Source organism: Equus przewalskii, chromosome 3 (assembly GCF_037783145.1).
Source record: "Equus przewalskii isolate Varuska chromosome 3, EquPr2, whole genome shotgun sequence".
Taxonomy (NCBI): Eukaryota; Metazoa; Chordata; class Mammalia; order Perissodactyla; family Equidae; genus Equus; species Equus przewalskii.
Window position 1 is genome coordinate 51,578,006 of NC_091833.1, and position 26,346 is coordinate 51,604,351.

Consider the following 26,346-nt stretch of genomic DNA (forward strand, 5'->3'; position numbering starts at 1 on the left):
CCATAGTCAACTTGTTCATAGATTCCAAAACAGGTCTAGCTGACCCTAGTGCCTGTGTTCTTAACAAATCTAAAATATCCCTGATAATTAAGATCACCTTCCTGTGAGTGCCAGTGCACTTTATACGCCCTACTTTTACATTTTAGCATAGACAGACTTGGCCTTCATTCGCGGCACCTTGACTAAATACATCATGACTGTGCCAGAAAGCTGGTTATAACTTCCAAGTTTCTATTAAAAATACACCAAAAGACACTTAGAACTTTTCTGGGTTTCTTACTTAATACAAATCCACAAAGCAGAAGTTCCAAATATAACTAGTAGTCCTCTGTGATTTTTCAATGCCTGCAGGCTTTTGAAGTGCTGTGGACTTGCCTTAATCTGTTGCTAGGAACACTGCACATTGCTCCAAATAGCCTGCCAGTCTGAGAAACCTAGCGTGAATGACATAAGTGTTTCTTTTATCCAGGTCAGAGGATGGTGTGAGGTGGTACAGGAGGTCACGGTGGGGGAGGAATTCCAGGATAAAGAAATTAACTAGAGGAATAGGAAGTGAAAAAGAAGAAAGAATCCACAGACCCTAACGAAAAACCTTTCCAACTGAAGCTCTCCTGTTCCCCACCCAGTACACAACCCTTGAAAGCTTTTGGAATCGCTTCAGTCTTGTCTGATAACAACGCGGAAGGGCCAGCACACAGCTGACAGTGTCTCATTCCCTTGTCACACCAATGGAAATCATAGATCAGAAACCTGCAGACACCAGAGAGAGGGACGCCACTTGAGGCCTCAATCAAGTGTCAGATCTAGGAAACAGGAGAGTTGAGAGCAAGAAATAAGTCTACAATTTTTTCCTAACACTTATCTGGCCCCAAGATAAAACACAAAGCATCAACTTTGGAATTAAAAAAAAAATAGGGGTTTATATTTATACCTTCTTTGCTTTCCTTCATCTCAGGAATAGGGGCTTCTCAAAGACATAAAGGATGCTGGGGCAGGTGAGACAGAGAAAGGACCACTTTCGACACCTCCCTTCTGCTATGGTAACTGCCATGATCATCACCAAGCAGGCACCTCTCCAGGAGCAGGACACCATTTCTCCCTCTGCTCGTGGCTGCTGGGTGACATGGTAGGGACAGCAGCTATTCTGTGTTAGTTCGCACACCAGAGCCTTCTTTTAGCATACATACAGTTTCATATTTTACACGTAAATCTTTGACTCCTCTAGAATTTATTTTGCTGTAAGGGATAAGCCTTTTTATCCCCCTCCCCCACACGGCTATCTAGTTGTACCAATACCTATCCTCAACTCACCCGTCCTTGCCCCACTGTTTCATATTTGTTACAGGCTAAATTCTTGTGGGAAATTCCAGTAACTGGAATGGAGAAACTTTCCATTGAGACACCATATGTATGCTTTCTCCTTTCCTAAATGTTTTAAAATGAAAGGGAGAAATAATGCAAGGGCAAAATGCCGTATTTCTGCGGTTTCCCCTTCCTTGATTACTGGCTATTTTCAGCACATGTTGATCTATTCTAATTTGATAAATTAATCATCTTATTCAACTATTAATAGTTCTTTGATCCCTCTGTACATTGCTGCTGACTCTGGGAGTAAGATATTATGAATGACGGTTTTGCCAGTTCAGCTGAAACTAAATTGCTAGTCAATTTATGCATGTCCCTCGACACATTGTATGTTTGTTTATAAGGGCACAGCTGGTTATGGATATTTTTAAGCAACAGGAGATCCAGCTTTTGTTTGAGCAAAATAATCAACATATTTTACTCTTCTTTTCTGAATTTCTTTATTATGAAAACCAGAACTAAAACAGGGTAAAAGCCTCTTAGGGAATCTGAAGAAAATTCTGTCAATGAGTTTGGTTGACTTAATCATTTATTTTTTCTATATGATTGCGTGCCAGAAGATTTCAACCAAAGGTGAAGGGTGAATGCGCAAAGAGATAATTCCCTTAATAATCCTAGCCTAATTAAGAGTTTTACCAGAACCCTAATATAGAAGCATTTATTGTTAGACTCTAAATCAAATAACACATAGCTGTGTAGGACAAGTAAAATGGACCTAATTATTCAGTAAAGAGGATTCAGTTATTTTCAACCCTTTTGTTGTTTTAAAGTATTAAATTTAAAAAACAAAAACCAGTGAAACAAAAACATTTCTGGAGTTTACTAGTAGAGGTACCTGAATTGATGGGGTATATTTGGTGTCAAGAGATTGTTGTCAAAAATGGACTAACCAGGTGAACCCCACACTTGGCAAAATGATACAAAGTAGTCTATTCTCGTTTGGGTGTGTTAGTTTGTATTAATTATGCCTTTTTATTTTTTGTATTTCTGATGCTTTGACATCTGGGACCTTGCTGACCCTGGAGAGACTGCCCCTCCCAGGGCTAGCCAATTCCTAGAGAAACTGAAGACTCGCCCGGTAGTGTACCTTTCATGGGCAAATAAGCCAATCCAGAGCCCACACCTCACCAGGTCCTTTATCTGGCTCTCATGAGGCTCTCACACTCGGGGCCACTAACCATCTGCCCTAAACACCTCAGGGCCAGGTACCAGACAACCAGAAACAGCCCCTATGCCCCAGAGCTTGCTGAAATTATTCAAACCAGCCAATCCTAAACCCGCTTATCCTGCTTCACCTTCTCCTTTCCATGTAAACTACAATAAAGGCTCTTGCCCACATTTTCCCCTCTCCCTTTGCCTCCTGACCTACCCCAGTGCCTCCCCATGTGGCCCCCATGATGTGGCATGCCCCCTTTTCTTGGGAACTGTGAATAGCACACTGTCTTTTCAATGGCAGTCGTCTCCTGATCTGTTGGTCTCACTATACCTGAATAATAACAAAACCTACATTTAAAAATATAGTTCTTACATAAACTTGTAAAGAAAAACATACTCCTTTATAGTTACAAAAGAATCCCCATTATCACATTGGCGTGTTCTGATAGGAGCTCTCGGTGGAGCAAAACCCCATTCTACAAGAGAATAGGAGTCAGAGAAGGGACGGTCTCCAGGTTGTATTATACTTTATCATCAAAATATTCAAAGCGTTTTGATCTTAAAAATATTCTCTCAGAAGACAGCATATAAAAGTCTCTTTTAATGGATTTTGATACATTGGAGCAGAATTCTTAAAATTCCCTTAAGATCTAACATGCCTGTAAAAGGAAAATTTGCAATAATTTCTTTTTGATGGTTTCTTGGCCACTACAAATATTTGGAAGTTGTAATTACATTGTCTTGAAGTGATTACTTGAACTACATATTGGTGAGAATTTTTTGGCTCTTAAAATGTAAAGAGTTTAATTGGTTATTACTATTTTTGAGCAATTATTTGTTGTATGTGGTGGGGGGTGGCTATTAGAGGGAACCTGGGTAGACCCTGGGATCAGGTTTGAAGCCTACCCTAGTGCAAATAATTTAAAGGTTTAAAAAACAGGAATTTTATTGGTTGTAAAAATGTGTATTTGAGATAAGCTACTTCCATAGGAGCTTCCTGCGGTGTCCAAGGACAACAGGCAGGCACAGCCTGGGCCCGTCTTCTGGCACCAGACACTACCCATTCCATCTTCTTAGAAGATGCACTGGATTCAAGACAAATGAGGCAGACCTCTTGAACAGACTTGTAGAAAATGTTTTTAGTCTCTGTCTCCAATGGAGAATGGCTGCTGCCACCTGTTCCTACTCCAGCTGCCAAGTTCTCACAGCTGGTGATCCACTAAGGAGCTCAGCGACTGTTGGGACACTTTGTGGCCTCAGAGGGAATCAACCCAAGGAACAGTCATATCACACACTCTGCCTTCCGTGTTTTTTGTCCTCAAACAACTTAGGCCTACTCTAAAGAATCAGGAGGTAATAGTAAAAGTTGTGTGAGTGCTCATTACTTCATCTGACTCTATACCACTTTGGGAGGAGTTAGGCAGAATAGAACTTAATTACCTTAATACTAAGGTAAAAAGACATAAAAACTACTGTCTAGCTTTAAGCCAACCCCACATACTACAAATCATATTTAATCTCAATTTAACAACAGTCTTTGCGAAAGTGTAACTATGTTGGTATGTGTAAACAATTGTTGATAAAGGTTTCCAAGCCTAGTTACAGACTAGTTAGATAAGAAAGCATGAATAGCAGAAATGCTCAGCATGACAGACCCGGTCATTACCTGCCTGGTTGCCATTTCTCCCATTCTTTCCCACTAACCACCCAGTCATCTCTTAATCTCCCAGAAGGTGGGTCTTTCTCTAGTCCCAGGAGATAAATCCTAATTGCTTTCTTGCCCAAGGTGAAGAGGTTGAGTGTAGGTTTAAAGAAAGAAGGTTCAGTAAATTAAGGATTTAGTAAATTTAAAGTCTCGAGTAAAGAATAAAGCTGGAAGAAGGAAGAGAGAGCACGAGAACATAATGTGTTAAGAAGTGTAAGCTTTTTAAAAAATTAGAGATACTTATCAAATACATAAATAAAGGCTAATCTTTTCCTTTAACCAGGAGAGCTTAAATGCACAGAAGTAAATGTGTTTGAACAGATTGGCATGTGCTTTGAGGTCGGTACCTATAATCTCTAAACCTTTTTAAATCTCTTCGCATGTCGCCCTAAGCTAGTTATCTAAAGAATAAACACAGACACTATTCAAGGCTTTTCTTGCTGTTTACACTAATTCTGCTTCATCAAATAGATGACTAAGTTTCTAGTCTTTTTGTACGGAAGGGGACCACGGGTCCAGATGGACACTGCAATGGCACATGTTGGACTGCAGTGATCATGGAGATGCGAACACTCACGTTCATAAAACAGTGATAAGAGAATATGGTGACAAAGTCATTTTATACCCTTTTAAAGAAGGAGCCAAATTTTAGATCATAGCAGCAGAAAAGCCAAGGTAGTACAGGTTCCAAAATGGAAAGGCCAACAATCAATTTTTTGTACATCTCAAGTTCAAAACCTGTCAAATGAAACTACTGCTGTTCTTAACTCACACAGAAAGCAGGACAATGTTAGAGTCAGGTGTTTGCTCCTATTCCACATGTTCTAACACAGTCTGAAAGCAAGAAACCATGAAGAGTATCCAAGGAACTTAGCAGTCCATGTGTATATAGCAACAGGTGACATTCCAGTTTACAGTATTTGACTGTCTCCAGACTAACATTGTTCAGAAGTGGGACAAATGATTTTGATATTGCATGTTATTTGTTAAGTACTTTATAATTTTAATGTTCATTGCATTTTAACATAACTTATGTTACTTTATTAGTTTTCAAAGTCTACCCAAATGGAGACCAATTTTAAATAAAATTTTAAAATATACATTGTTTTAAATTTCACTTTTATCAATCTCAGCAACAGAATTCAACTTAATTAAGGCAGATACGTACATTTCACAGGTTGAGAACATGTTTTAGTAAGAATTTTTGCTCTTGGCTTCATTTCTGCTGACTCTGAATTTCCTTAAATATGCTACTATTCTTTCATTAGACATGAACTTTTGAGCAGTTGAAGTACTTTTGAGTACTCCATCATAATTATTCCTCATTTTAATGTATCATCTTTTTCCTCCATTTAAAATTTGATAGCTTTTCCAACTCCCTCTTAATCTATTTATACAATGCCAAATTCCCATACCTTTCCCTTTTCTAGAGCATGTGTTTCATGAATACAAGTCTCTCGTATATTTATTTAGATACAATAATACAATATATCTTCTGTATATTTTGTATGGATTCAGTTGAGTAGCTAACATACAGAACTGGTGCAGGATTAAGGCCCGTCCATTTAGCCAAGAGCACATTTTGGATTCCTATTGTACTCACAGTGAGTACAAGCTCCATGTCCCCACATAACTTCGCAAGTGCACACTGTGGCTGTATTGTCCTTGTGTACACAAAATACGAAGTTCCAAAATTCAAATATGTTGATAACAAAAGCTTTATAAGCTGATCGAATCAATTATAAGCATATAAAAAGATAGCAAAGTATTATTTGGTTTTCTTTTGGTTCTCAATCAGTTTTTACAAATACACACACACACCCCCCCCAATGACCAAGCAGAAGTTTTCATTTTGACAAACACTAACAGAAAACTCCCATGTTACTTTCATCACCAGGTCAGACCCTAAGGCACTCTGCTCTCTCCAAAGTTTCAACCACTAAAATATGGGTGAAGCTAAGAACACACCCCAGCAAGCACTCCAAAAAGGAGCAATTCAGATTTCCATCTGAAGCAGTTTTCATACACTTTCAAATAGGCACTGGAATCGTGTATATGAATAGCTTTATCAGTTGGCAGCAGCAATTAATGAAAGAATCCAAGCAAACGGCACTAAACTGATCCCACTTCAGCGTAAGAACAGCACTAGGTCCAATCTGTTGCCACAATTTGGACACCGTGGCGAGCTGAATGGATTGTGACAGAAAACAAGAGTATAAATAAAACCACACACCATTTACGTCCTGGAATTGTGGTGACATAAATATCCCCAAATTAGCAACACAATCAACACCAATACCTGGCAATTTGTCTCCAAATTAACGAAAAAACACCCAGTTCTCACCTTGCACAAACACACACTTCAGTGGTCAGTGACAAACGCAGGCTGCACTTGCAGGCTGGGAGACAGAGCAGCTGCTCTGCCCTGAGCCGCTTAAAGCCCTCGAGCCAGCTCGGGTCCTAGTCTCTCTGTTGGTTCGCTGCAGTTTCTCCCATGACTCCATCACCCAGGAATGGAAACCACTGCCCTCTCTGCCGTGCTAGTGGGCTCCCCAGCTAATGAGCTCAGGTAAAAACGCTGAGTCCCGCAAGGTCGCCACAAGGTGAACACAGGCAAAAAGAGTGTGTGGGAGAGGAGGGACCGGCAAGGAAAGACCCTAAACTCCAGACACCTTGCCTTTCAAGAGATTCTGATCTCCATAAATCAGAGCTTCGAGAACAGTTAGAGAAGCAGTAAATCTGAGAATCTCCAAATGGCACCGAGCCAATTTGCTAATCCAGGGTCACTCTTTAAGCAATAATTTTCTCTCTCTTTCTCTGTCTCGCGCTCACACACACAGACTTCAGTGTAGCTGTTCTAATTGCCCAGACATCCTTCTCAAGCCAAAAAGTTTTTGCATACCCTTTCCAGGTAACGAGGCTTAAAGGAAGGTCTTAAAAAATTCAAGTATTTGCCAAAATCAAAATAAAATAATTCTTTTAAGAGTAAAATCATTTCTGGTTCATAAACTAATTATATGAATGAAGTCTTGCTTTTTATGTCCATACTGGAATTATGCAAACCCCCCCATACTAAAAAGATAGTAAAGATGTATTTATTTCAGAGATGACTGGCAGAATCAATTAAAATTTCTCATAAAAACTCCTACTATCTTTTTCCAGATTAATCTTGGCTTAGGCACATTTTAATTTGGAAGGGTTTCAAGAAGGCGCTTCTTGACTAAAATATAATCGTCTGCAAGTATGTGCTATAGACAGATCCAAACATGTTTATCAATATTTCCTGGTAGAGTCTTTCTAGGTTTTTATTTCTCATATTTTGGTTTTCCCAACAGAAATGGGGAGGGAACAACGTTTAAGCTTGCAAGTACATTACAAAACATTTCTCTTAGTCATGTAATGTTTCTTATAAGTAAACAATGATTTACTGAAGTTTAGATCAACAGCTTTATCAGGAAATTATTCTTGCTCTTGAGTTACTTTCCTCTCCCCTCCTCCAGCCACCACGGTTCACCAGCTGTGTAATTTGAGCAATTTATCTAACCTCCTAGGCATCAGTTTTGTAATCTATAAAATGGGGATTTGTTACTACTAGTGTCAGCTCATCTACCTCCTGGTTTGGTGTGAGGCTGAAATGGGACAACGTGTAGGAGAAAATACTTTGTGAATTATAGAGTGCTAAGAAAAATGTACTCACTGCATTTTCCTCCCTTTGATTGCCCGAGTTAGTCCTGGGACAAGTGAATTACTTTCTGTGTTCTCAAGGACTCCTTGGGCTTCACAGCAAAGTGTTTGTTTCAAGTAGGCTATAAATAGAGTTCAGGATTTTATTGAACTACTGTCCTCCTTATGGCTGATCTTGATGGCAGCCACCACATGGCCAGAGTCAGTTAATTATGAGCAACATGAGCTCTGTGTGGTCTTTGAGGCAGAACCAGACCAGCTGAAACCCTGATAGAAAATGCTCACGTGCGTGGCTGGTTTCACGGTTCGCCTGGTGTCCTCATGTACTCCTGTGTTTGAGGGGGTTGCCCGTCTGGATTAATGACGGGGAAACGTTGGGAACAGAATGCCAAGTTTACTGCTGAGTTAATTCAGTAACAAATGCATCTGGGCTTTCAAGCTAATGTTCCTACAATTACGTATGCATTATTTAGAGATTAGGTTGTTGGAATGGGGGGACCAGAAAAGGGAGACCAGCAGGGAACAAGAAAGGAAGTGACAATGTGAGCACCTGTCTTACAAGATGTAGAAGGCTGGGAGCTTCATGAATATTATCTCAATCCTCATAGTGATCCTACGATGTAGTTGTTATTATTCCAATTTCATAGATGAAAATAATTAGCCTGTGCACTGCTACTGGTGAGTGGTGGGGCTCCAATTACAAACAAGGTCTGCATGGCCTAGAGTCCCATATTTGGAGAAAATTTGTTAACCTATAACTTTCTCAGAAAGAGAAAGAAAATTAAGTTTGTTTTTTTAAATAATGGGGATAGGGAAGGCAAAATTCTTTAGAATTTCTTGGAATTCTTTACCAAATTACCAAGAAACCTCCTTGAAAGTATTTACTAGACAAGTTAACTTTTATTAAAGAGCATAGAAATTTTTAGAAAAACACGTTTTGATTCTTTAACAATGAAGCTGTTGCAAGATACAGGAAAAAAAAACCCAATTTTTCTTAATACGTGCCAATAATTCTTTTTCTTGTTGAGGAGGATTCACCCTGAGCTAACATATGCCACCAGTCTTCCTCTTTTTGCTTGAGGAAGATTCACCCTGAGCCAAAACCTGTGCCAGGCTTCCTCTACTTTGTATGTGGATTACTGCCACAGCATGGCTGATGAATGTAGGTCCGTGCCTGGGATCTGAACCCATGAAACCAGGCTACCAAAGCAGAGAACACCTAACTTAACCATTAAGCACAGGGCCAGCCCCAATAATTCTTTTGTAAATTTGGTCCTTCCTGTCTTCAGATTGAAGACACAAGTTCAGAGGTCTTCCTCTATAGTAGATATCACTCTGTTTTTCAACATACACGCAATGCATTGTTTTTTTTTAATTTCCTTAAATTATCAGATCCTTAGGAATGCCCACGAGACAGCAAGGGAATCTTTTCCCCTTAAATGTAGCAGAGAGACATTTTTTTTAACTGTAGTTTAGAGTATAGCTGCAGAGTCATAATTTTCAGTCTGCTGAGTCTAAGGATGTTAATAAAATGCCAGGTTCTTTCTACCAGTGTTACTGGAAAAGCTAGAGGCACAGCCTGAACGGCAGGCCTACAAGGTACATGTTTCTGCTCTCCCCTTTCTAAGTGGCATTGCCAGCTGAAAGGAACCCTGAAATTGTATCTGCAAGCTGGCAGGTCAATGCATACCAAATCCACCATGTAGGCTAAATTGTTCCTGCCTGCACTCTCGCTTTGCCATATTTTTGCAATCTTTCCTGAGAATGCCATTGGAGGCTTCTACCTTGCCCCTGCTTCTAGCACTCCCATCTGCAAAGTGCACTATCCAAAATCCCTGCATAAAACCAGCCTTCCTAGCCTCCCCAAATCCAGCCTCAGAAAGACGACTATCAGTTTGACAATTTTGCAGATACAATCAGTTTGTTTCCGACATTTCTATTAAAGAGAGAACTATAACTGTGCCACCAACTAAATTAGTAACAAGTCACAATAAACGATGAAGAAAAAGAATAAAGGCAGGTACTTTAATCTCAACTTTTCAAGTCAAATTCTGAATAAAAAACCCCAAAACACTAACAACATCCTAAACAGCCAATCAGCCCACATAAAAGAAGGCAAGGGTCCTCAGCTATTTGTTGTTCATTTCATTGTGACTTTTGCTTAGAATATGCATTTTGACGCTCAGTACAACTCACTTCTTCTGGTGGTATCATATTTAACTAAAGATGAAGTGAAAAAAAGAATTAATCCAGTGTGAAGTGTATAATGACATATATAACATATGGTAAAGTGAAAAAGCTCTCATTCCCAAGCCCATTTTATTTCCAAAGAAAGGATGAAAAAACCACCACAGTCAGAATTATTAAAAAAAAAAAAAATTCGACACTATTGCTGTAATCTTTCAACAAAACAAAAATCCACTGGCAAAGCTTTCAATTATCTCTCATTTCAGAAATAATAAAAATGAAAACATAATTGTGGGCACTTCCTTCAAGCGATTATACTGTCTCATTAAGGTATTTTGTTTTGCAAACACTCAGCTAGTGTTTGCCTGAGAGTAATTCCACAGAGGGAGAAAATACGAGCACATTGCCTCTTCCCTTTCTGTCTCAGAGCCTTCATTTCTTCTCTTGGATTTTGAGATCCTGATTTCAGAATCATGTACTGAAAAGAAATTTGTATTAAAGTTTAAACGTGTGAAGAAGAAAGCATTTGGAGGCATGGGTCAGTATTTGCAACGGGTGAAGAAAGTCAATAAGATGTTTTGGTTTTCTATTTGGATCTTGCTACCTCGCCAGTGATGCCGTCTTCCTGACGTGTCCCGGTGGAGGTGTTCAACTTCACACGGATAGCAAGGAGATCCGGCTTCACAGTCTCAGACTCTTCCCACGTAGGGTGGAACTGGGTTCATGGATGAGTAAGATGGACTTGTTTCTAGTTTGTAATCTAATGAGAAAAAATATTTTTCGAACACAGTTTTCCCGGCTCTTCCCTTCAATTTGACTCCTTTTCTTAGGCCTTAGAAACAACCCCACACGATGAAACCTATTAGCCACGAGGAGCAAATACTGTTAAAACGTTGAAGGTCATTTGGGGGAAAATTTAGAGTAATCTGAAACGTGTAAACTTTCAGGATTTCAACTATTTTGTGTGGATGCCTAAAGATACGTATGTCAAGTCAGCCTACATATCGTTAAAATCTTGAAATCGAACACTTCCTGAGCAGTCATAACTTACTGTATTTTTAAACATTATTCTCTGTTTTACTGGATGGTGATTTTCTTTCTGGACGCAAAAAGATGTATCTATTAATGTCTTTTCTACTCTATGATGTGAAGACCAACTGTCCTGGTTTTACTGAATGCTCTCCTAAATATATTTGAGTGGTTTTAGTAAAAGAAATACTTAGAAGCATGAATAAAAGGAAAAAAATTCTGAAGATTATCCCTTTGTGAACGCAGGGAAGGTATTTCTGAGCACTTAAAGTTCTTTTAAAATATACAATCAAGATCATTGGAGATATTTGAAATTTCTGTGAAAATAGTCTTGCAGTCTTGCAGTGTACTTGTCACTCCCTCACAGCATGACGGGACATTATGGTCAGGCGGTCTGCAGGAAGGGCTCTCAGCCCCCTGGCAGCCGGAGCCGGAGGATTACAGCCTCAGCTGCTGTTCCACCGGAGGACTTGGGTAAGGGCTCCTCTCAGAGGCTGGCGACACACAGGAACATCGGTGTTCCTGTTTTCTACCAAGGGGATCCTTGAGGGTAAAACCTTCAAAGTATCAGTGTCTATGCCCTTTAATGTATCTTAAACTAAGATACATCCGTGTGCCATAGCACAATAATGATTGAAATTTAGAGCACTATGTTAGGATTTTTAAGATACTTTATGGTGCATTTACTGAGTAAAGCATATTATAAAATAGTGTGTGCAATGTTATCTAAATTTTGTAATACATATTTAATAGTATAGAAAAATATGCATTATAATGTTAATAACTATTATCTCTAGATAGTGAGATTATAGCAATTTTATTTTCTTCTTGATCTTTTTCCATTTTCCAAATGTTCTGCAATGACTATTATTACCATGTAGTACAAAAAAAGGAAGGAAGGAAGGAAGAAAGAAAGAAAAAAACATGGAAATAAAGGAAGAAAAAAGGAAACCAGTAATTCTAGTTCATGATATGTGGGAATCCTTTTTGAAAATATATTTCTTGACAAAGACAATTCACCAAGTTTATAATCTCTGAAAGTGGAAAAATTCAGCCTTTAGACCTGTAACTGTCATTATTCTTACCGTCTGCATTAAAAATATTCATGAGTGGGGCCGGCCCGGTGGTGCAGCGGTTAAGTGTGCACGTTCCACTTTGGGGGCCCGGGGTTCACCCGTTCGGATAGCAGGTATGGACATAGCACCGCTTGACGAGCCATGCTGTGGTAGGTGTCCCACGTATAAAGTAGAGGAAGATGGGCACGGATGTTAGCTCAGGGCCAGTCTTCCTCAGAAAAAAGAGGAGGATTTGCAGCAGATGTTAGCTCAGGGCTAACTTTCCTCAAAAAACAAAAAAATTTAATAAATAAAAATTCATGAGTACACATAAGAAATTCTAGATGCTGCAGTATTACAACATAAGAAAAATACAGAATAGTTTCACTGATTTTTAGAATAGAAAAAAGGGAGATTGGGGAAGTGACAGGTGTGTGTGTGAGTGTAAACTCAAATATAGAGAGAATGGATATGGTGCAAATAGAAATAGCATGACATGCATTCATGAATACCTAATCATAGTTTGGGAGTCACTACATATTTCTAAAAGGGGAATTATGAACTAACAGTATACACATGACCAAGAAAATCTACTGTCTTCTAAAAAGTGATCTTGCTCTAACACATATTTCAGAGAGATCTCTTCAGTAATGGCAACACAAATGTCTTTGGAGGTGAGCGGGTGCCTAGGGGAGAGACTGCATTGCTGACGTGACTTGGGCCTTACCTGCCCTTGTGGATGTTCCATATATCTTTCTGACCTAACCAGGAGCCAGGCAGCAGAGAACTCAGGAATTTCAAGAAAATGAACAAATAGCAGCCTGGTAATTAAACGGCACACTTGGGTCCTCAATGTATATATTTCTTGAGAACAGAAGTGTTGAGCACAAAAAGTCTTGAAGTCAGTCAAGAATATTTAGATGCAGCCTAAAATTCACTCACCTACTAATGTTTTATTTGTTTGTTTGCTGAAATAACATTTGAGGAACTGGAGAAACAGCAAGACCAAATCCACATAAATTGAGCACTTTACCTTTCAACAGTTAAGTCATAGCCATATGTTTTCCTTTTTTATTTTTATTTTATTTTATTTTTTTGCTGAGGAAGACTAGCCCTGAGCTAACATCTGTGTCAACCTTCCTCTACTTTATATGTGGGTCGCCGCCACAGTGTGGCTGACAAGTGGTGTAGGTCCACACCCGGGATCTGAACCTGTGAACCTGGGCCACTGAAGCAGAAGGTGCACAACTTAACCACTATGCCACACGGCCGGCCTCATGTTTTCCTTTTTAAATTGAAATAAATTTTTCTGACATGCTGAGATAGAGAAAAAGGTTCATTAGATGAACATGGCTATATTTCAAGGGGATGGGTTTTGCTCTTTAAACAGAAAGTCAACACAAATGAAATTGGGAGCACACTGTGCTCTTCAGATATTATTGAGCTAGAGGCTCAAATATAGGTAAGTTTGATATTTACAAAACAACAATCTCCAATAAACTCTCTTAATGAATACAGTAAATACTTTTACTTATGTTATATCTTCATTTGGACTGTAATTAGCAAATGTATGTGTTTGCATTATTCCTACTCTTTAATTGAGCTAATGTTAGAATTCCAGAGTTATTTTTGGAAGCTGAATAAAGTTTAAATACACTTAAATTTTATTTTTATGGGATGAGCTAATATCATGTATTAAGTTTCATCTTGGTTGATTAAAAAAACAATTGAAAACACAATTTATGCATTCATATAGAAATACTAGTAAAAGATCTGTTTTATGGATTCTATTCTATCATGAAAAGCCTATTTTTCACTTTATTCAAAGGGAATAATCACACTATGTCTCCTGTTTAAAATTTAGGCATTTAATATCAAGTTTTTGTTTAAGTTTAAATACCTTAATATTAAAGAAAGTATCTACACCCCCTCACCTGTGCAGTGTATGTGTATATCTATCTATCTACATATATGCACATATATATGTATTCCAATCTTTATCCACGTGTAGAGTTTTATGTGGTTATTCATAGTTTGTATACAAATTTTTTATTTACTATTTCACTTTGAACATTTCATAAGCATTTTTTCCTTGTCTCCACCATCACCAAATGAGATATTATTAAAAAGATACCTTGTAAACTGTAAAATATATAAATAAAATTATTATTATATTTGTTATTTTCAATGCCTGCATAATACTCTTTTGAATTAATATGATATAGCTTATTTATACATTCCTCTATTTTTGGGCACAAATTTTGATGATTTCCATTTTTTCTGGTAAAATTATACTATTATACTACAAAGAACATTTTTGTTTTTCTGGAGATTTCTTTTTTCAAAGTCTTCTCTTAGAACAAATTTCTAGAAAAAGGATCACTGGGTCAAAAAATCTATTCTAACTGGGAACTTTGTTTTTAGGTGGCAAAAATTGCCATAAACTAGGTTTAAAGCATCTCTTTTTGGGGTGGAGGTGAGTGAAAAAGCACATTTACATTTATTTATTATAAGTTGTGTTGAATACTCTAACCCATATACCAATTTTCTGTGTTCTGTTAGTCCAAGTTATTTGTGTAAATTTTTAACCATGCTTATTTCTATTTATTTATTTTTTTAAAGATTTTATTTTTCCTTTTTCTCCCCAAAGCCCCCGGGTACATAGTTGTATATTCTTCATTGTGGGTCCTTCTAGTTGTGGCATGTGGGACGCTGCCTCAGCGTGGTTTGATGAGCAGTGCCATGTCCGCGCCCAGGATTCGAACCAACGAAACACTGGGCCGCCTGCAGCGGAGCGCTCGAACTTAACCACTCGGCCACAGGGCCAGCCCCAACCATGCTTATTTTTATTCCTAGAACAAGGACAAACATTTATCCCAATAAAACATTTATGATGACACAAGTTGACGCTGATCTCATGTTTCATTTATACATGATGATAAATTCTAAATGATGACTTATATATTCTGTTTACCAAAACATCAATGTCATCCAAAGAACCCATTGTAATTTTTATTTGATAAATTCTGTGTGTGGATCCTTTGAAGTCTTCATTCATTAAATATAAAAAAAATTCTTTAAAACTAATGACAGAAGAGAACAGTCATTGTTTCCATGTTGCAAGTCACAAATCATTTCTTCACTGTAAGAGGCATGTTTAAAATTATTCACATTTTACATTTTATAGTTGGTTTTGTTGTCATTGTTTTTGGGAGGAAGATTGGCCCTAGGCTAACATCTGTTGCCGATCTTCCTCTTGTTGCTTGAGGAAGAGTGTCCCTGAGCTAACATCTGTGCCAGTCTTCCTCTGTTTTCTATGTGGGATACTGCCGTGCTACAACATGGCTTGATGAGCGATGTGCAGGTCCGCACCCTGGGGCTTATAACCAGAGAACCCTGGGCTGCAGAAGTGGAGTGCGCAAACCCAACTACTACGCCACCAGGCCAGCTCCCTACATTTTACAGTTTTAATAGCTACTTTAAAATTGGTATTTTGATACTTTTTCAATATGTTCACACAATTTCCCCATTATTTAGACTAGAAAAAATAGAGTATTATAATAATGAAAACAAATTTGTAGTCATACATAAAGTTCTTTTCTTAAATTGAACTTACTTCAGTTATGTCAATAGAGCACTTTTAAGGAATTATACTCAAATATGAGGCAGGATATTCATTCCATAAGTCTATAATAAAACGTATCATAAGGATATAAAGTGTGCATATGCAGAAGAACTTCCTTAACACCAACATAATTTTGCAGTAATATATTTTTCTTATTCATTCTTCTTTTCTCTACCATTGCAAATTTCGACAAGAGGAATTAGAGAAATAAGGGAAATCTAAGTACCCCCAAGAATCAGCAGCAAATGGAGGTGTCCTTCCTTGTTGGGTGGAAAGGGAGTGGTTGGGAGTCAGGCGGATGCCAATGACCAACGGAGCAACCCTGGGCAAACCACTTCCCCTCCCTAGATCTCAACTTCCTTACCCAGCAAAAAGAGATTTCAATCAGATATTGGATGTTGAAATGACATGTAAACTGAAAATCCAAAGAGTTGTCATTATACGATAATCTGTGCTAAATTTTATAAATTTGGTGTTACATTGATTTTCATTGATTTTTAAATCAACTCCATGACTTTTACTGCTAGCAAGTATAAATAAGAGCACAATATAAAGGTGTATTCCCATCGGCTCATACCAATACTTATTCATAAAGCAAAATATAAAGGAATGATGCAGAAAAACTGAACTCCCAAGCATTTCCATACAGTTTTTGCAGTTGTACAACTTTTCCAATGGGCTAAATAGTGGTTGCAAAATACTTCTTCTGATAACTGCTTCCCTCTGCAAGTCCCATGACATTTCCCATTAAAATAGCAACAAAAAAGAATCCATATAATGGCAAACAATCTGTCGTGAAGAGGGCTATTGTGACATCTTGAGAGAGAGAGGAAGACTCGGAATGAACAATGGGCACAGGCAATGGTGGAGGAAATAAACATCTCTCCCCACAGCAGGGATCAATAAATGCTGTTAACTGGCTGCGGAGAAGAAAATAAACACAAGACAGATTCCACTGAGGAGGAAGAGGACCCAGTGTAGGGAAGAAAGCCAAAGTGGAGCCCTATTTCTCTTTAATGAAAAGATATATTACCTAAAACTGGTTTTCACTTTCTCATAAAAGTTCTGAATGTTACGGGCAGTCATATCAGAAGCCGGGGAACACACTTAAAAGGATCTGCTGACACCTAATTGAGGCCTTTTGATGATAAAACCAATCACCCCTGCTGTGGTCTTGAACGTTTCTTTCCTGATTTACATGGTCCCAAATTAGGCAAAAATGGACAAGGGAATGAAAAGAGCCCATGTGACACTGAAAGTTTATGCTTTGGCTCCTTTGTCACCTTTCTGAGGAAAAAGAAACTACTTATGGAGAAATGACTTAGTGAGTATAATAATTTCCATTTTATAGATAAGGAAAACGAAGTTTAGGAAATTCAGTGTCAATTTCATAATATCAACATCAGCCAGTAAATGGTCAATTACACAACATTTTCTTATATCAGAGAGGAATAGAGGCTTGGATTTTAATAGCTAAGATTACGAGAATATCAGCTACAGATCAAGCTAACCAAAAATTTCATCAAAACAAAACAATTGGTCAGTTGGGACAGACACCAACACAGACCTCAAGATCTGGGGCACAAAGGCCATGATTTTGTATCAAATATCTTAGTAAAAGTCTTTACATTAAAAGCATTACTTTCACTGCACTGTTTATACTCCAGTTTAATAATACAATCAGATGTAAAACTCTTAATCCTAATAAAATGAATTACGGGGGGAAACGGGGAAACTGCCACATTTCACCTATTATTTAGCAAATAAACAATTCAATAAGTTTTCTACACCTACATTTTATATCTTCTCCTAATCTGAACCCAGAACATACTTTGCAAGTAAGGATATGGTGGACGTCTATCAATCAGGATTGTTTATTTAGGCACGTTCCACTTTGAAGAATGTGGAACTCATAGATATGAAAAAGACTGTGGGAATTTTGCAATTGAGGACTCTGACATGCTCATGTAAAAAAGCCCCTTGCCCAAAGTCACATAGATATTGAGCATTTGAGTCAGGCCTAGAAAACACAATGAGATTCTCCATTGGTTGTTATTTCTACTTTACTGCAAAGTTTTCTCTCATGATTCCTACTCAGGTAGTTAGGTCTTTTCTCCCCATTGTTATAGATCTATTGCTCCAGCTGGTCAAAGGAAGGCTGTTTATGGAGAAATCCAAACGACCTGCTTCCCTGTTGCCCCTGTGCTTATCTCCTGTGGGAATATTGGGTCCACTGAGGTATACGGACGTGGTTACTATTCTGTCGTGGGCTTCAGTCATGGTCTTTCCAATGAAGAGTATGACTATTTCTGATTTCATTCATCCTGGAATGAGGTAGTTCTTTGAAAAAGAAAATAAATCCAGAAGAAGGCTCTCAGTGAGTAGAGGAAGAAACTATTTTCTGGCTATCCTACTTAAGTCTAAGCTTTGAGGAATGTGCATGTCCAGGAAGTCAACTGAGTGGTAGACCCTACAACGGAGCCAACAGCACTGAGCAGAGAGGGGCCACGGTGCAACTGAGGCAGGCACCCTGGAGAACAGGTGGTATTTCATGGCTTGATGACTTTGTTGCTTGTTATTTTCCTTGTGTTTTCCCTGGGTCTTTTGTAAGAATCTAGCCTTGTATCAGGTGTTCTATTGGCTAAAATGGGAAGCCTTATTGGTAAAATTATGAAAGCAAGAGACCCTATGAAGACATCGTTGTGATGACAGCCAATAGCTAACAGAAACTCATCTCCTGAAGGAAAGAACACAGTCAAGGAACTCAGAGAAAGAGAAGTGGAGCTGTGTGTCCCCATGTGAGACTCTCTTTAACAACTTGGAGAATCAGGTTTTATTATTAAGGCTGGGAGTAGTTTCCTTAAAGCAAGAGAAGATATTTTTTGGTGAGTGAAGAAAATCCAGTTTAAAGAATCAAATGTTGTGTTAGATTTATGTAGAATCTGAAGGGAGCGTGAATTAGTTTCTTTGGAACTTAATGGATGTTATAAAAAATAACGTTGAATTCAAGATATTGCTTTCATAGTTATTAAAACCTCCATGAACCTATATTTGATAGAAACAGCAAGGTTTATTTTAATCAGCTATTATTATCCAACAATCATGTGATAAAGAAGATACAAAAATGACGTTTTGGAAGGTGAGAGATTCTCACTTACTCAGAGCTCTGATAATTATTATTGAAAAATAGCATTTATTATAAAAGAAAATGCTAATTATGTCACCAGATTTCATTTCTCTGTACGTATGTATTTTGCACAGAAGAATGACATGAGCATACCTGAAACATGTTAAATCAATTTTGCATGTAATACACATATTGATTTTTCTCTAGACCTTCCTGATGATTTTGAACTTATCCACATGGTGATAAAGCATGTGAAGATTTTCTCCAATCTGTAAACAGTTGCTCTTAATTGGGGTTGCATCTTTATCATTAAAATTCTTGATTTTTACTACAATTATTAGTGGGATAAAATGATAAACATTTAAGTAATGGCAAGAGAAAGATGGAATTTTAAAGTAGAATCAATCAAGAAATTTTGTCATGAAGATCAAGTAGCCTGAATATAAGAGACAGATGAGATGGCAGGCAATAGTATGCCCTCCTTGCATACCTAGTCTCTCTGAGCTGGGCAGTTCATGGCCCTTGACTAGGACTCTGTCTCTATCCATATTCAACAGCTCCCAGATCCCAAGTTCTAGGGTAAACCTACTGCTAGGATGAGGAATAACGGGTAAACATTTGCTAAAGGGAAGGGAAGCTTTACAATTTACATAATTTTAAAATCTTTACTAAAAATATTTTATAGCATTTACAATTCAGTATCTTGGGACAAAGCCTTTTTGACTCACGCTAATTACATCTCTAGAGATCATTTCAAATGTTGCCATTTTTAGTAGCCAATAAACATTTCAAGGAACACATAAAAATCACAGGACCTCAGTATTAGTAAAGATGCCAGTGGCCTTGTAGTTCAAATTCCTAACTTACTATTAAGTTAAAAATATTGATTGAACAATATTTTTTCCTGTTAACTATGGTAGATCCTTAACATTGAAAAAGAAATGTTCCAAACCTTTCATGAATATAGAAATGTTTGTACAGGTACCATATGTCATGAACCTTCAGGTTCACTCATGAAAAGCAAAATCCAGGGGCCGGCCCCACGGCCAAGTGGTTAAGTTTGCACACTCCGTTTTGGCGGCCCAGGGTGCACTGGTTTGGATCCTGGGCGCAGACCTACACACTGCTCATCAAGCCATATTGTGGCGGCATCCCACATAGAAGAACTAGACGTACTTACAACTAGGATACACAACTATGTACTGGGGCTTTGGGGAGAAAAAAAAAAGAGGAAGATGGACAACAGATGTTAGCTCAGGGCCAATCTTCCTCACCAAAAAAAGCATATCTAAAAAAGAGAAAAGTAAAATCCACCAAGTAAATGATGAATGTGTATGATTAATGGATACATTGCCTTCATATTCTCTTCTCTGTGTAAACAATTTTAGTAAAATCTAATATGTTGTGACAATACCTCAAATTTCTAGCGAACATTTGGTATAATAATTTTATAGCCCTATAACTAAAAGAGAAATCACACTGTAGAAACATACTTTTGTTTGATTGAGATGAGAGAATGAAGTTTTGGTATTTAGCCAACTTATGGTAAAACAATTTAATATTTTCATTAGAATTATTTATTACATTTGGAAGTAGAGCACCAGCAGGACAGATGAGGTAATAAAAGTTTGAAGACAAAAGATTTTCTCTATAACACTACTGGAAAATTAAATTGTGCAAAGGAAGTCCAGAAAATGAAGAAATTGAGGCATAAAAGAGCTATGTGACTTGCCCACTATCACTCAGCCGTGTCACATGGAGGAACCATACGTGGAAATGCAGGTCCTCCGGCTGCAGAGTCCGCGCTGCTGACAATCGCACTGTGCGGCATTATGAAGCATCTTGCTGCATATGCCTTACTTTGCTTTAATTATGAGCAGGAAGAAACTAGAGAGCATGCTATTAGCGCCAGGGCCTTGCAGAGCTGAAGCGTCACTCAAGGTATTATTCTTGTTATTTCACATGTGAAGAAACCGAATTATAGAAAGGTTAAGGGCATTTCTCAAAGTCACAGAGCTATTTTGTGCTGAAAATTAAAGCTGAAGAAGATATTGTCTAGCAAATTTGGTAATTCACTTACATGAAAGGCAAGGCTGAAATTTTTAAGGAGGAAGTTTCACTTATTGAGTGTTGGTAATGTTCCAAGGGCTTTATACATATTTTTATTATCCTCCCAACGGCCCTGAAAGAGAGACTCTCATTTTATCTCATTTTATAATCCTCACATTACAGATGAGGAAAATTGAGCCTAAAGCATTTAAGTGGCTTGCCCCAAATTACATACCTAGCAGGTGATGAATCAGGATTTAACTCCAAAAATCATGTACTTTCAAATAGACCTTTGGGGCCCCAGCTGAGGCTGAATCCAGGGAAACGAGGGGAAGGAGAAATCCCATAGCTAGGCACACACTGCCTTCTCTCTGCAGTCTGTCTGTGCCATCTGTTCCCTCTCCCCCTGAAAGTTGCTGATCCTTTTCTACCACTTAGCACTCCTCTGGTCTGGAAAGCCCCATCCTTGTCATCCCACTAAAAATTTCCTTTATCCTCTAAGCTTGCCTAACTGGAATGTTATGTGAGCCAGAAACTTTACACAACAATAAAGGATGTTAGAACTAAGCACTGAGGGTCTTGAAATAGATTCTATACCTAAAAAAAAATAAAAATAAAAAAAACGGGATGAGCGCTAAAGAGTGTTAACTAAGCTTTTACACGTACAAATATATTCAGTTGCACTGTACCATTTTTGAAACGACTAAGCCTTGAATGGAATATGGTAATTCTGTCTTACCTGGAGCATTTATTTGATGAGATACATGCATAATTCATTTATTGGCTCTGCCAGTTATACTTTGCTATATGAATCTCTACGTAACTCGCTAGATATCACAGTTTCTTTTCTTAATTATAAATACTAATATCTTTATTCTCACCTCTATTCGAATGGAAGGACTCACTTGTTTTTGAATTTAAACTCCTTTCAATAGTTAATACAGAAACCTCAAAAATGTTAATAATGTTGACAATGGTGGCTAGATATATGCCAATAGATGCTTACAGTGATAACTAAAGAAACTGTTTTTGATTCTTTTTGTAACTGTATTAGTAGAATGTCCTTCTGTACTAAACCAGTTAATCCTGGGGCTGGCATTTTCCTTTGTTTACCCAAAACTTTAACAGGGTGTCAGTAATGACTCTCTGCCCAAGACCTGTAACAGCTGCTCACCTTAAATCTGAGGACAGGTGGGAGGGGTTGTGTGTCTTTTTAAGACTTCCAGGAAGGCACAGTGTCCAGTTCATATGTGACAAAGAGCTTGTGTTCTGTTCAAAAAGAATCTTCCAACTCACCTGCTTTCTCTCATTGAAGAAAATCCCCCCCTTTTTTTTGCTTTACTTAATCGCTATTCCTTTTGGGTCTTTTCCTTTCATAATTAAAGGAGATAATTACTACCATATGGACTTTCGATTGCAGAACAGGACTGAAAACTATCATTCAAAATTTCAAAACAAGACTGAGAAGGCGCCGCTACTTCAGGGCCAACTTTCATTAACTCCAAAGTTATAGTCCACACTCTGCGTGACTGCTCCTGATCCTCCCTCTCTCTGATGACTTTCAGGAATAAAATACTGTGAACAGAGGCAGAGGGCAGTTGGAGTGGAAGTAATACCTTAGAATGTCTAGAAATGTAGCTCTCAGACCAACCCTCGCTGGGATCGACTAAGAAACTCTGGCAACTAACAGCATAATTCTTTTTCACTTCAAGAAACTCAAACAAAATACTTTTACCTGAGGCAACTGAAGGAGCATCTGAGAGAATGAGACATAAGTGACTGAGGGTTTCACATTGAACCAAAACAAGTTTAAATGTGCATAGTGGTTAGAGCAGCTGAAAGGAAGCTAACTTAGAGAGCAGAGCTGCTGGGAGGTAAAGAGCCAAGTTCACCAGTTAGAAGGACAAGGTCTGAAAACGCCCATTTATCACCTCTAAGACTTAACATTGAGAATCTTGCTTTATATTGATGCCTGCTACATAATTTTTCAAAAAGATGACACAGAAATAAAAGCACATTTTTGGAATTGGGGAAGAATGCTGGAACATCTGGTCTCTTTCATTAAAAAAGGAAACAAACAGCTATGTAAAACTGTCGACAAGTAAATAAAAATACGAATTAGAGTTAATTAGGAAGGAAAAACTCTTCCTCTCCCAAGAAAGACTGATCAACATTGGGTTTATAAAGGCCCATGGAGAGGAAAATCATTTGCGGCAGAGGGGGCATGGAGTGGGGAGAGAAAGAAATAAAGAGAAGGACTTGGAGGGATAGAGATCAAAAGTGCTGACCTCAGCATAAGAAACAGTAGCTGGAAGAGGGGGCCTTGAAATGCCCCAGGGAGATAATAGGACCTGGATGAGAGTGGTGATATGGCCCAGCTCTGGGGCCAGATGCTAGACCCCTGGGCTCCAAGGCTGGACAAAGGCCCGAAGCCCCCAGGAATGTTGGTGCAGAAGCAGCAGAACCACCTGTCAGGCCACTGCCTGGCTTGGGCATTGGTCATTTCAGCCTGGTGTGGGTTAGAGATCTGAGAGTCCCCTCTATGAGACTTTAGCACAGAGCCAGTGTTGGGGGTGGGAAAGAGGACGTGAGGAGGCACAACAATGGCTAAGATTGAATTTTTATCTCTTCAATGTCCTGGTGACTTGGATTTCGGAGTTGGATTTAAGATAATTAGAAAAACAATGGAACTGTTTGGCATTGAATCAGTACTGCGGTAAAAATGATACTGTTACAAATATTTACACAATTCTACAAAATACAAAAGCTAACCCGAAGACACCAGCATTAGTTGGAAGTATTGTTCTGATACTGAGTGCCTTTGATTTGGTTAAAAAGGTGAACGTAGTTGTTCTAGAACAGTATTATAAAGGTCTCTGGTTAAGTAAAAAACTTTTAACTTAATCAGAGATGTTTACGTCCAGCACCTGAAAAATGCAAGGCTTTATTCAGATTGATATAAATAAGGTTAGGACTGGGAAAAAGCCTACGTAGCAAAAGCTACTCATTTTTAGACAGTCATGAGCTTTCTCTTAATTACCTAATTCTTTTTTTTATTTAAGGTTGGGACCTGAGCTAACAACTGTTTCCAATCTTTTTTTTTCTTTTTTTCCTGCTTTATCTCCCCCAAATCTCCCTGGTACATAGTTGTATATCCTAGTTGCAGGTACTTCTAGTTGTGGCATGTGGGAGACTGCCTCAACATGGCCTGACGAGCGGTGCCACGTCCGTGCCCAGGATCCGAACCAGTGAAACCCTGGGCCGACGCAGCAGAGTGCGTGAACTTAACCACTCAGCCAGGGGACCGGCCCCTAATTACCTAATTCTTGAATTATGATGTATTCCCATTTACAGATGGAAAATTAAAACTAGAGATTATCCAAGAGAATTTACAAAACTAATTTAATGACAGAGCTGGTGAAAAATCTTTCTTCCTTTTTTTAATAAAATGTTTTTTTTTTTTTTTTTGAGGAAGATTAGCCCTGAGCTAACATCTGCTACCAATCTGCCTCTTTTTGCTGAGGAAGACTGGCCCTGAGCTAACACCTGTGCCCATCTTCCTCTACTTTATATATGGGACGCCTACCACAGCATGGCTTGACAAGTGGTGCCACGTCTGCACCCGGGATCCGAACCAGCGAATCCCGGGCCGCCAAAGTGGAACGCGCGAACTTAACCTCTGCACCACCAGGCTGGCCCCCAAAATCTTTATTTCTTAACTCCCATTTTTGTGCTTGTCTTATCAGCTATCAAGGGACTATGTAGCAACCTTCTCTTGAATTCCTAAACCAACCTTCAATTTAAAAAAAAAAGTCGCTTCCATAGGGAACTGTTGTTACACAATTGAGTACATCATCTGCCTGCGGGCGTGTTAGGGCTGTTTCATAAAGCCTTCTCTCAAAGGTACTGAGAAGTAGAATGTATAATTTTAGACCATGTAATTCATGATTCTCAAAAACTATTGCCAAATACAAAATATTTTCAACAAATTACCCTGTTATACAAACTAAGCTGCAATGAACTTTAATTTTATTGGCAGAAAGTATTGCTCCCTTGCTAAGAAACAAGTGACAGAGTTCCCTGGACACGCCTCCTCTTAGAATCTCCTTCAGGTTTCCCCTGCCCCCTCCTCAGATGGATCAGTGGGAGCCAGGACTGATGACTTGCAAGTGATTTAATTTATCACTTCTTCCAGTCAGGAGTGAAACTTACTCAGTTGGGAACCATGAGCCTGAACCAAATTGGAACAAGTTTAGTTTCTAAATTCAAATTTCACGTTTGTTGAAGAATCTTAAAAATCTGGTCAAAGGAAGCATTTAAATGAGGTAGCCTGCTGGAATGAAATGAATACAATGCTGCCTGTACAAGAGACAATAAGAGTGTGTCTGAAGAAGAAATATTTAATCTGGGCTCCATGAACTTGGCATAAATGGCCTTTGGGGTCTACAAAGCCCTCCATGAAATCATATCCCAAATTCCATGATTATGAGCGCAAGTGAGTTTTTCTAGGGAGACTCCCAGCTTGACATTACATTTCCAAAGAGGTTTATGAAGAACAGCTGTCGAGGGTCTGGACACCGCTCGGTTGGGTTGTGGCTGACCTCTCCTGGAAGCTCAAAGTCGATCTCCACGACTCTTTGTGGAGCATGCAAAGTTAATAAGCACTAATGGAGTGTTAATGAAAGGCCAAAGGAAGAATCGGAAGCTCAGGAAATTTACATTTTAATGCTGTGGCACACCTGAGCAAAGTATTTCAAATCATAAGGCCTGTGCTACTAACCTACACAGCAGGGGAATCATTGTGATCAAGACAAATTTTAATATAATCCCTGGGCAACACAGCTGAGGAGAGAATTTTACATCCTTCTATTCAGATGGTGCCATTTTATCAGAGTTTCGCTCTTTGGTATGCTCAGTTAATTAAAGTCCTTACTGTTTGCTAATGGCAGATTTGTGCAGCGAAAATGACTCTGGAACAGATGTCGGCAAATTTGTCAAAGCAGCTGGATAATCATCCTGACTGCTCAGAGGGCTACTGCATTTCACCCACAGTGAACTCTTGCAGGACCTAAACATCACCTCCACCTTTACTGTTTTTCAAAGGGAGGCAAGGGGAACGGATGGCGGAGGGACGGGCAGCAGCAAGATCCTCGGTCAAAGTCATTCACTTTGCAAGGAATACTCAGTAATGAAGGCATTCCAGCCGATAGTTTCAAACGCGAAAGTATCAAGATGATCTATCTAATGAGACTATCCCTGTGAGTCTCACCACAGGCTCCCTCAGCAGCTCGCATTCACGCTTTCTTTAAATTTGCGACTCAAATCAACTTTTACCTCATAGCTTTGCTCTCGTTTTGTCAGCATA

General features: G+C 38.6%; 1 protein-coding gene across 9 annotated transcripts in view; it reads right to left on the reverse strand.

Annotated features, from left to right (window-relative positions):
• ARHGAP24 (Rho GTPase activating protein 24) overlaps positions 1 to 26,346 on the reverse strand; it is a 720,487-nt gene that overhangs the window by 151,627 nt on the left and 542,514 nt on the right. Inside the window, exon 1 of one of the 9 annotated variants that reach the window (XM_070614423.1) lies at positions 6,570 to 6,983. The exons of the other annotated variants lie outside the window; for them this stretch is intronic. The gene's annotated coding sequence lies outside the window, so the exon portion shown is untranslated. Of the gene's footprint in view, positions 1 to 6,569; positions 6,984 to 26,346 lie in introns of those variants that run through there. 9 annotated transcript variants of the gene reach the window in all.